The sequence below is a fragment of the Lichenostomus cassidix genome, chromosome 2 (genome assembly GCF_008360975.1).
Source record: "Lichenostomus cassidix isolate B80296 chromosome 2, HeHo_3.0, whole genome shotgun sequence".
Lineage (NCBI taxonomy): Eukaryota > Metazoa > Chordata > Aves > Passeriformes > Meliphagidae > Lichenostomus > Lichenostomus cassidix.
The window spans coordinates 98,873,282-98,886,003 of NC_139482.1; the positions used below are offsets into that span (position 1 = coordinate 98,873,282).

The window sequence follows — 12,722 nt, forward strand, 5'->3', positions numbered from 1 at the left end:
TTCGACTCTCCAGCTTACCCAAATGGAAGACTCAAAGTGTGGGGAAGACAACTTGCTACATTTTTTTCTCTTCTCTCTAATGTCTGCTGTACCATGTAAACTAAGAAAGTTACATCCTGAGACTATTATAACTCTGTGACAAAACTTTTCAATTTCAAAACCAACTCACTGACTCCGGGAATATGTCAAGAACTCTGTACATTCATGAGTGAGAGAGATGCTAACATTTATTTGCCTCCACTGCAGTGGCCACAATCTTAACAAGCATGCAAACATCTTGGGACAATCAGCTAAATGTGGGACAACTAACATAGCATAACACAACACTGCATCTTATTTTTTTAGACAAACAACTGTACTTTCAGTATCTTCAACCATAAAAGAATGTCAATGTATTGAAGTCAGTTTGGCTCCCAAGTTTTCCTTCACAGCTTTTAGTGTGGTTGTTATCTTCGTAACCAATTGAAAGTTCAGAAGATTTTTCTTACAGGGAGAATACAGTAATCCTTGAGTAACCTTATAAAATACAGTATTTAATTTTAAAAAAAAAGACACAGGAAATCTTTTCCTAATCTCTACCTCCATCATATCATGCAGCTCAAGACCAATGTCCAGGAAAAGTCTCAATTTTGTAAGGCAGGCAAGTTAAGTTCCCTTCTTTCTCAGAAGGCTGAAGAATATATGCTTCACTGTTCATTTTAATGTTTTGCAATATAAAAGCTTCAGGAGATTCTTTTCTGTATGTAAGTCTTCCTATGCAAGACACAGGGAACTGCAACTTGCAAACCTCTGTGGTCAAGGCTGACAGGAAAAAGGGTACAAGACTTTAGGCAACAGAGGTTTGGGCTCTCCAGAGGCGCTCCATCAGATGAACTCCAGATGGAAAAGAAAGGGGAAGAGAGATATTAACTGGCATCCACAAAAGCATGATAAAACACAGCTCCAACTAGAACCAGACAGTTTCTGGGCTCTCAAAGCAGACAGACCCCATAAAACTCAAAATTTCCTACCAAATGAAGGCTTCAGTTTTACAACTGTCAAATAGAGTATTTTTTTCTTCATTTTAATCTATAAAAGACTGACAGTTTCAAAAGATAGATACAGAGGATTACTGTGGTCCCCAAATATGAGGCAAGTCCATGAGGGATTTCTTCTGCCCTTCGCTTTGCAGCAGACTTCTCTTGAAGGATATCTAATGAAACTACATGTTCCTAAAAATACAGCATCCCTGGTCACAAAGTGGGATCCTTGGCAGTTTAGCTCTGTGATGAGGACCCTGAAAATGTAAGCCTCTGGCCAAATCACAGAGAGGTTGAGTCTCATTTTGATTTCGGTCAGTCTGTCAAATCTAAAATATTTGCAATGAAACATCCCAATTTCAATGAACTGCCATTTTCTGTGTAAATTATGTCAACTTGCAAGTTTGCGATTAGGTCTATCTAAGATGCCTCTTAAAAGCAACATCCTGAAAACTGCCCAATAACAAGCAACACGGAGGAAAGTTGAGATAAATCAAGTGCAGTATAAAACAATGAAGTTAAAGCATGGTAAACATGTATGTCAAGAGCCTCTCATTCATACACAGATGGATTTAGATCACTATCATTTAACTTATGTTCCGAATTACGTTCTCCATCAGATGTTGAATGACCTTTGATTGATTCAGGTTAAATATGTAAGGCTATTCTATATTCAACAGAGCAGTCACACACAAGTTTAACATACTCTAACATACACATCCTGACTCGATGCTTCAAGTGATTCACTCTGGTGTCTCCATGCAGACATGATTAAAGGCTTTTATCTCCAATTGCTAACAATACCCAGGGGAGAACAGGGAATGGGGAAAGGCAGAGTCTGTTGCTGGTTGCATATTCAGCTGAAGAGAGAACTCAACATTTCAAAAGACACATTCAGAATACCTCGCACACCTAACTCCCACTCTGCAAACTAAAGAGGTCCTCTTATTCCTCTCTATACTTCTTTTAATTCCTTTTGGTTTGCTATGCTTTTAGGCAATTTCAAACAAAATTATGAATCATTAACCAAATACTTTTTAACTCATTACTGTGCATTATCAGCACTAACACACATCAGCACTGTGGTATTTCTTTCTTGAAATTTACCTATTTTCCCAGCCACTACCCACGAGGAAAAGGAGACAAGGCTACATAAGTGGTTGGAGCTTTCTGCTGTAGAAACTTTACGTTATTCCAGCTGTTTTCATCAAAAGGCTCATGAGACGAGAACAGTGATTTTCACCTCCAGCTGCAAGTCAGAATCATCATCTCTGTTCCCACTGCAGGTGACTTCCTCCTGCAACTGAAGAAAGGTTTATCTCCCTAATCCTTGGTACATTAATCCCTACACTGAAAAGTAACACCACTGTTGTTAACAATCTAATAAGGCACGGTAAGAATAAAAATATTTGTAAAACGCTTTGATGAGAAAGCTTTGCCATAAGGTGCTAAGTAGAACAGGTCAGATAAAGCACACATTTGACAAACACTGGCAGTATTTCTGTTCATCAACAGATGGTTGCTTTTAAAAAAATTATTATTATAAGCTATGTGAAAGTAGCCACCAAACAGTACCTGCATTCAACATTATACAAGCTACTTTAATTGGACAGATGGATCACATGTTAGAGGCTTCCCAATTAAATAAGGATAGCTCATACTTTAAGATATTTTGAGTGAAAATAGAGTACTTGCAAGAAGTTAATCTCAAATGTGCTGTTTCTAAAAGCCTGCTAGAAAGGTTATTAAGACAGCAAGAAGAACGTGAGAGAGTCACAAAACCAGAAAACATCTGTGTTGGAAATATCCTTAGAAGTCCCTTCCAACTCTCACTTCTAACACCTACATAAGATTGATGAGGAATTACAGTCAACAAAAACCTTTTGTAAAACAAAACATCTCCACACGAACTGCACTGGCCAACAGATGCCATTAGTCAGCCCAAGTCTAACTTGTATATGACCAGGTGTGATCTTTAATTTAGGAGTAGTGAATCTCATCTGCATACATCTCTACAGACGTTCAATTTAAATTTTGCTTAGCACTAGTTAAGCAAAACTTACAAAACCAGTCATCAATTGAGGTGAAATTGTAAGGGAAGAACACACACCAACGTGGTATCTCACAGAAGGCGCCAGTTCAACAGCTATGGAGATTAAGTTGTGTTACTTATAAGTGTTCCTCACATTTTCTCTCCCACACCTTCTGCTGTGCTCTTCAACTCTGACCCATAGGGCAGAAGCCAGGGAATTCACTTTTGTCTTTTGAAAGTCCCAAGAAACCATGGCAAACATCCAGCTGACATTCTGTATAATACAGGCCAAAATAAGCTTTATGAATTAGCATCACTTCACTCAATAACTAATGGTAAAGCAGAAAGTGAAGCAACACCATTTACACCCAACAGTTTAAGAAATACTGTTACATTTAGGCAATTACATAAACTAAGTACATCCCTGCTAGATACAGGACTAACAAACTCATATTAATTCTTGCTTCATGAGTCATTAACACCTAATGGAATGTTCAGAGGTGTTTACAAGTCCAAAGTAATAATGGATTACTCTTAATTAATGCACGGAAGAAATTTCATGAAAGTCTCAGCAGAAGAAAGCAGTTGTTAAAGAGATTGCTTCATATCTCAGTCACAGACTGCCCCCTCCTTTCCCTCTATGAAATGGAGAACAAGTAGGTTACAGGTGTGAGAAACCAAAATCATATGCTCAGCCACACAACACAAAGAGATAATTAAAAAAGAGTCACACGTTTTCCTTCCAATACTCTTTGAAAACAAGAGTAGTGGAACTGGTGTTTAAAAGACAGAGTACTGTTTGAAGATGCTTCAAGTACTGGTGCTGAAAATTAAAGACAAAACACAGTACCCTTATACTGGCATATGTTAGATAATATGAGTCAACATTCAACACTTATTTTAGAATTCTTAGTACATTTCAGTGTTTATCCAGAAGTCTTATTTTCCAGTCTCTTCTCAATATGGGAGAGATTCTACATCTTATTTTATTAAGCATTAACATTTGTTCTAACAAAAACCCTAAGAGAATTCTTTACTGTCCTCTAAAATCGCCACTTAAACACACTCAGCAGTCCAAGGTTATGACAGAATCATTCAAACCTCAAGGTATTTCTCATACAAACATGAAAAAAAGCACATCATAACCAAATGTCAGTACATCTTTTACAATTTCAGAACATAGAAACTAAATTAAATACTGAATTCAAAAAGAACTGAAATCTCCAAACTCATCTTTTACAGGCAATACAAGTTCACTATCATGACTACATTTTTCCAGAAGCAGATTTATTATCAGTTTCTAATGAAAAGGGTACCAGGGTGTTTAGCATGGAAGGAATCAAGAACAGAAGGAAAGATGAGGACATTCCAACAGACACTTCATCAACCTGCTCCACTCTCATGTACAGCATTTCAGCAGTGTCTTTTCTAGGCAATATTTTCCTGCCTTTCAGGATTAATCCTAAATGCATGCTAGATTAAAAACATGGGTACAATGTCCAACACTCTCTTCACTTGCTTTCCCTGTCTTAGAGACAGCCAGGAGTCAGTGTCAACACAGATAAAACTTTGCAAGGATCCCCACAGAACTGGCAAAATACATTTGTCCTTTTATCCACTGCAACCAGCATTGAAGTCCAAAGACTTCACTATTTTAATTTTTCAACTCACCTTAGTGAAACCAAAAAAAAAAACCAAACAGAAGCATCTGGATTTCAATTTAGTCCTACCCAACAATATTCATCAAGTAGGTGCCACTATTCTGGTGAGTAGAATTCCTCTAAAGAGGAACAGCTCTCCAAAATAGTGAAATACACAAATGAAACCTGAACTGAAAAGCAGATAATAAGCACACGTTTCCAAATTCAACTGTGTGCAAAGAAACTCCTATTAGAATTATTTTGGATTAAAAAAATATTTCCAGTCATGCCTACCAACCAAATGTCTATTTATAAATTTGTCCATAGAGGAATAATGCTTTTTTGACTGGATAAGGAGAGACTAAAGCCTGGGAAAAGGGCTGAAAATGCTGATGCTTTAAATGTCTGAAATAATGCTCATTTCAAAATATAACTAAGTTTGCTCAGTCAACCTTTATGACTAAACATCTGATTCAACACAAACCAATATATTCTTGTTTTAATGGCACTCTTATGGAAAAGTACCTCATCTGGGTGAATGGCTGATTCTTTTAACAGTTATCTAACCATCAGAGACTCCATTACACCTGCAATTCTACTTAACATGCAGCAAAACATAAGCTCAGCATCAGGCAGAGCCCACACCACAGGTTTACACTGAGCAGAGGTGTTCTAGCAGCAATAGTTTATCCATCCCTGCCATGTAACTTAAACAGCCTTTCTGTATGGATGCTGGCAATCACTGACTGCCACTGTGCCCCAAAAGGTCTAACAATATTTTCAAATGTATTTCAGTTTTAGCAGATAATAAAATGTAAAATCACTATCATTTCCATCCTCTTTTGGTGCTGTCCTCAAAAACTAACCCCCCTAACCCATAAACTGCCCTCCTAATAAAACTGTTTTCTTGTGAGAGCACAGCTCCTTCAATTTGAAGCACCCAAACTCCTGCTCCCAGCAAGTTTTCAAAATCCTGTGGTAAGGATTTCTGACCAGTTTCTCTGCAAAGCACAGACATTAAAAATAAATTATGGGTGTGGATGTGTCGCCTTCCCAGCCCTCTCCCCACTGCATGCACTTCCACCCCCAGCTCCTCTGCTGGTTTTCATGCAGATTTGTGCCAGACATTCAGCATCCTCATTAAGTGGTGTCTGGCAACCTGCCTAAGCTTTAGTGGGTTCTGGGAATGCCAATATATTAACCAGAGGACTTTTTGCATACCCTGGAGAGATTTTTATTCTAGAAAAGTCAACCATTTGGCACTAAGAAAACTTACTTCAAATCTAGGAAGGCACTCCATTGGCAATAAGAAATAAAAAATGCATTTACATTCTTCCTCATTTCTGTCTCCTACCTGAAAGAAAAGTTTGATGTAGAGCAAGATCATTCAAACACAATCTAAAAGGTCAGACTGTTCTCTGTAGTAGGATTTTAGAGAAAAGAACAACAGATATGAACAACACAGACACAGAACAACATCAAGAAAATTATTCATTTTCAGTCCCTTGTCTCTTGTGACCAAAATAATCAGGAAGATTAAATTTACCCATTATTATGCTGAGTGATAATGAAGGGCAATATGAGTGCTTGAAAATTTCCACTGCTTAACTACACATTTTTTTTAAAAAAGCATTTAATAAAATGCATCTACATTTTGCATATTCCAAATATGCTAAACCAAAGCATACACTACAGAAATGCATATATTAAATAAATATAGACGATGAATACTGAGACATTCTGCCAGCATGAAATGCAGGACACACTGTAATGTCATGCTCTTATTCACCTGCAAGCATTCTTTCTACTGCTGTCCCCTTATAGTTACCATTATTCAACTGACAGTCTCAGAAGTAAGCAAATAAAATTCCTCCCTAAGAGCAAAAAAATCAAACTTCTTTTTCAAATACGAGGGTCAAAAGAACACAATGGAAAAAAAAAAAAAAAAAAGAGGCCCATGGCTTTCCTTCACTTGAATATCCTGCCTGTGCAGCACATAGAGAAAGTTAAAGTACACTGGACAAATGTGTCAAGACCATTTCTTTATGCTTGTGTACCCAGAGAATCCAATCCATTTCAAGTAATTCAGGTAATCTGCTACCATACAGATATCACTATAGATTATTATTATAAATTTCTTCAAACTCATCATCTTTCTTTGTGCAAAAAATTGCCAACTTCCTGACATCAGCTCCAAAACACCACGATGCTTTTATAATGACCAATTAGAACCAGAGATGCAGCAAGAATCAATTAAAATCAATTCCATTTAAATGGTTTAGTGTACTAAGATTATGTTTGGTGTGAAAGAAATTTTTAGCTAACTAGGCTGCCTTTGCTTAGATATCAACCTTCTAGGCAAGACAGCTATTCTTAAAAATAGCTGTCAACTGAGAAAAGAAAATGTATATGTATGAATCATTTCACTACAGGGTTGGATTCCCAGCAACTGATGCACCACTGTTCTGGCATCAGTGCCTTTAACGAGCAGCTGATACTAGATTGGTGCCATTGAAGAATTTCACGGTTACCACAGAACCAATCTGCAGAAAAATTCATCCAAACTCCTAGAAGTATTTGCATTCCGTAACTGGCAATTCACTTGCAGGGAACTGTTTCGAACCATTAAAAACCAGACACGAAAAAAAACTTTTCCAAGACCACTCACAAGTTAAATGCAACAACCATGACTCCTGATGCAAGAGTTGTTGGACAGGCACACACTTTTTAACACTTCATTTCTCTTAGAGACTATGTTAAAATACTTTTAAGGTATTTCTCTATTATTTCAATAATTATTTACTTCTTTCTGGCACATCATATCCGCATTTGGAAAGTACTCCAAATTATTTCAGACAGTGTCACTGACATGAAACTAGTTCTTGGTGGAAGGGCAGCACTAGACAGGGTACTGTAGGGCAGCTGAAAAAGAGAACTAAAATTTGGTCAAGATAATCAGAAAGAAAACTTTCCATCCCCTCTTCCCCACCACCCCACCAAACCCTTGCAAAAATGCTCCTTCAATGCAGGGAAAACTAACAACTCCCCATTTCAAGTCTCATTTCAATGTCCTGTGCAAAGAAAATTTTATCTACTTAAAAATAACAAAAGGTCAGGTGAGTTCAAAATTCCTAGGTTAAGCTACTGCTCAATGGCTGTAATATTACCAAATTTCACACAACTGTGCCTCGATCTTGAATCTCAATTTCCTTCTACTTCCACAAGTTTTCTTGTAACAAGTCTAAGGTGCTGATGACTGAATAGAAAACTTCATCAGCCAAATGCTGCCTGGTGCCTGTAATGTTTCAGTTAACAAAAACCAATGGTCTGAAATACTGTGTCTCACATTGTTGACTCATTCTGCATTACACAGTGGTCACCATTTAGGCCTGCACTGGCATCTGAATTTACTGGAGAATATTGACATGCCTTATGTGTATGTGACAATGATCTGCACATACCTGAGTCAGAACTAACTATGCTGGTATAAACACAGAAAGATGTGTTCCTACTTCTATGCATAACGGTAGAGAGTTCACACACTCCAGTTTGAGTTCTCCTCATGCTGGTCACTTTGTGCATCACAGTAACTTAACACCTGGAGCTAAAACACCAGTACAGATATAGATGTTCAGAGTATCATCTCTATCTCAGCTCATATGGACAAGGGGATGTTGATCAGGCTGCTTCCCACCAGTGTACTGGTTTTCCAGCAAAACTTCCCCTTTCATTTACAGCCATGAAGCCATAATACTTATATGTTCATCAGTGGAACCAAACCCGTGAGCACCATGCACAGTAATTTAATTCTACCCAAGGGTGCATTGTACATTATTTAAAGCGCTCTGGATTGTTGCAAAGAATAGGTTTCCCAAAACATTTTCCTAGAAATGAAACTGGAAAGCAGAATAGAAGTTCTGTCTAACCAGCATATCCAGGTGTTGAAAGACCAGCAAGAACACTGGCCATACTGAGGCAGCATCTATGTTCTTACCTCATCTGTGACTACCAGTAATTGCCCCTTGGGCTTTCTTACTGGCAAAAACTCTCTCCCTTTCTGGCCAGCTTCAGATTTATGATGCTGCAGACACTTCGCTCTTCATGCTATGTGATGCACCTTTCCAGTCCACAAATATTTTAATGCAGGGGGGTTTTGGGGCTTTTTTGTTTGGAAGCACAGACAAACCTCTTAAAGGAGCTCTCCATCCTGACAAGAAGATGTCTGTGTTTTAGATGAACAAACTTTTATAACACCGAACAGTATTTCCAACATCATATAAAATCATTCACCAGATTTTTGTTCTCCTGCACAACCACAATTTGCTATTCAGAAAAGGTTCTGAATCCCACTAAAATCTGTATCGTTATAGGTGTTAAGATGTCCTAAGGAAACAGAAGTTACTTTCGCATTTTGCCTGCTTCCTGTTTGTTCTTTACTGAACTTAAACCTACACACAACGGTGTGTTTGCCTCTCCAGCAAGCATCAAACCATAGCCTACACGGAACTACCTACCCACCTACGTGACAGAAAACCTGGCACACCATTCAGAAATTTGGGAAGCACATATTCACTGGAAACAATGCCTGCAGGCATCTGATACAGGCAGGCAAAGCTAGACTTCTGCTAATAAACTTTTTTTTAGGAAAAAAAAAGGCACTTCATCAAATATAGGTCACTGGTGCGTGAGCCCGGCAGCCGCACTGCTGCTCTGCCTTCCTGCCAAAGTTGCCCGCCCGGCGCTGGGCGCGCTCGGCTGCCGGGCATCCCCGCCAGGGTCCCCGGGGCTCGGGCAGCTCCCGGCAGCCGGGCTGTGACACCCGGGCTGTGACAGCAGCCCCGAGCCGAGCGGCCGCACGGAGCTCCGCTATCTGCTCCGGAGCAGCCGGAGAGGACGTGCCGCGCACTCCGCGCTCCCCGGCGCCCTGCCCGCCGCCGCGGCTCCGCAGCCCCGCTCGCCTCCGCCTCTCCCGCGGAGCGCCGAGGGTCTCCGCTCCGGGCTGCCGCTCCGGCCGCTCGCCGGGCCAGCCGGAGCAGGACGGCGGCGGGCGGCAGCGCGGCTCCCCGGAGCCCCGGCCGGCCCCCGCTATCAGCGGTACCTGTCACGCCGCCCTCGCCCCGGCCGGCGCCCCCACCTGCCCCCCAGGTGCCGCGGAGGGACGCGGCCAGCCCGGCTCCCCGCAGCCCCACCGGGGCCGGGCGCTGCCCCCGCCGCGGCACGGAGGGTGGGCGAGCGCCGCCGGAGCCCCCGGCAGCCGCCGCCTCGTCCCCCGCACGCTCCCAGACCTTCAACTCGGGCCTCGCCGCACTTTCTCCGGCACTTTCCGCCGCGGCGCCCCCGGCCGCCCCCGTCCCCGCCGCGGCGGGCGGCACTCACCTCCCGCCGGCCCCCGCCGCTCGCCCCCGCGCCGCGCCGGCCTCCTCCGGAGCGCCTCGCCGCCTCCCCCTGCCTGTCTCCGGCAGCCGCTCTCCCTGCGCAGAGGCTGTGCCTGCCTCCAACTCATCCCCAGCCTCTCCTCCTCCCCCCGCCCTGCCCGCCCCGCTGGCTGCCGCCTGTCTGCAGCGAGTCTGGCTCCGGCGGGCGGGCGGGCGCGGGGGCCGCCGGCGGGGGGGCGGGCGGAGCGGGGGAGGGGAGGCGGCGCTCCCGCCCGGCCCGCAGCCCACACTGACACCTGCCGGGTGGATGTGCGCCGCTCCGGCTCCGCGGCACCGGGCCCGCAGCGGCGGGGCGCCCGAAATGCCGGCCGGGACTCGCCTTCGAGGGCAGAAACCTAATGAGGTTCAGCGAGGGCAAAGGCAGGGTCCTGCACCTGAGGAGGAATAACCCCAAGCACCAGCACGGGTTCGGGGTTGGCCTTCTGGAGAGCAGCTCTGCGGAGGAGCTGGGAGTCGTAGTGGACAAGTTGACCGTGAGCTGGTAGTGCCCTTGCAGCCGGGAGAGCCAGTGGTGCATCGGGAAAAGTGTGGCCAGCAGGTTGAGAGAGGTGATCCTCCCTTCCTGCTCGGCCCTAGCGAGGCCACATCTAAGTGTTGTGTCCAGGTCTGGACTCCTCAGTACAGGAAAAACAAGGAGCTGCTGCAGAGGGTCCAGCAGAGCACACACAGATGGAGCATCTCTCTCATGAGGAGAGACTGAGATAGCTGGGCCTGTTTAGTCTGGAGAAGACTGAGAGGTGATCTCATTAATCCATGCAAATATCCCAAAGGCTGGCGTCAGCAGGATGGTTCCAGACTCTTCAGTGATGCCCAGTGACAGGACAAGGAGCTATGGCCACTAACTAAAATAGAAGTTTCACCTCAACATGAGGAAGTACTTCTTTTACATTAAGGAAGGCAGAGCACTGGAACAGGCTGTCCGGGGAGGTCGTGGAATCTCCCTGTGTGGAGACTTTCAAACCCCACCTGGGCACGTTCCCGTGTCACCTGCTCTGGGTGACCCTGCCTTGGCAGGTCTCCAGAGGTTCCTTCCAAACCTAGCAATCCTGTGTGCTGCTCTGTCAGTGTGGGAATGGCCCTGCTTGGAGACTCGTGGCAGCCTGAGTGTCCATCAGGCAGCCCTGCCACACACACCAGCCCTCAGGCAGCCCATGCACCCCTGTAAAGGTGGGGCCAGCACAGGGTGAGGGGAACAAAAAAAAGTACACTTTGTCCCATGCAGAATGAGAAATTTTTTAACTTTTCAAAAAATGTTGCAAGACAGGAAAACCCAGTTCACGCCACGGCCCAGCAGGCACGAACCCAAGGCAGCTTGTGTCTTGCCTGTGTTCACTTGCAGGCACTGTCCATTCCAGGCTCACTAATACAGTCCCACACAGAACTGCCAAGCATTCCCTAGCCCTTGGCCTCTCCCTATCCCTGTTAATATCCTTTGGGATGCAGACCTGTGGTATGGATTATCTAGTAAAATGGCCACCTGAATCTCAGCTATGCCTAAATCACTTGGGAACAAGTATAGCAACTAAAGTTGCAATTACATGTTTAAATGCAGGAATATTGATGCACACCATTCTCACAGAAATAAAGAAATGCCTATTTCTGGGAGCACTGGAACAGATTACCCAGAGAGGTTGTGGAGTCTCCCTTACTGGAGATAGTCAAGAACCATCGGGATGCAATCCTGTGCCATGTGCTCTGGGATGACCCTGCTTGAGCAAGGAGGCTGGGCCACATGACCCACTGTGGTCCCTTCCAACTTGACCCATTCTGTGATTTCTGTTAATTTGGAGCATCAGCCTCAGTCTGCATTCCCATCCACAATGCACTCTGAAGACTTTTCCCTTCCCAGTCATATCTGTGACCCTAAGAATGAAGAGGAGAAGTAGCAGGGACTAGGTAACATGAAGATCTGTAAACATTGCTAGCTTTAAGCCTGTGCATGTTTGATTCAAATGTTTGTTTCCCTTCTTGCCTCACCTTTCCCAAGTTGCAAGCTGGAAGGAAGATGTAAGTCTGCTTGAAGGAGCCAGGAATCTGCCAACTCAGAATCCAGAACATCAAGCTATGAAGATCATGGAGGTGATGGCCTGGAGTTGGTGCTGTGGGTCACCATATGACTGGAAATGGGGAACAACCATATAACTTCCAAAACAGAGAAACAGTCAGATCAGCAGTGAAAGATTATTTTAGCAAACATAGTTTGGATTCAGCTACAAGGAGCCAAAGGAATATCAAACACTACAGAAAGGAGGAGCTTCCAGTAATATGGATAATTATTTGGGCTACTTGTCCAGAAAGTTGCAAAAATCATCAAGAGATCACAGGGTTAATCCATAACTTGGTGTTTATAATTTATTTATTTACAGTATAACAAATTGGGACAACCTTGATTTTAAGTTTGCTCTGTAGTTAGCCACTAAGAGTCAAGTAGTCAAGTGCTCCATTTCCAAAAGTGCCCTGGTAATCTGTATATACTTCATAACAAATTAATCTGACACACTTCAGCTGTATTCCCTTCAATGACTTCTCAAGGAGTACCAGTCATTCACTTCTGTCAAGAGAGTGTTCCCATGTGCAGAGAAATATCCTAACCCAT

General features: G+C 43.4%; 1 protein-coding gene across 2 annotated transcripts in view; it reads right to left on the reverse strand.

Moving 5' to 3' along the window:
* LDLRAD4 (low density lipoprotein receptor class A domain containing 4) overlaps positions 1 to 10,204 on the reverse strand; it is a 285,556-nt gene extending 275,352 nt beyond the window's left edge. The window contains exon 1 of one of the 2 annotated variants that reach the window (XM_085052480.1): positions 10,068 to 10,204. The gene's annotated coding sequence lies outside the window, so the exon portion shown is untranslated. The remainder of the gene's footprint in view (positions 1 to 10,067) is intronic. The other variant, XM_085052478.1, reaches the window with a different exon arrangement.
* Positions 10,205 to 12,722: the final 2,518 nt, after the last annotated feature.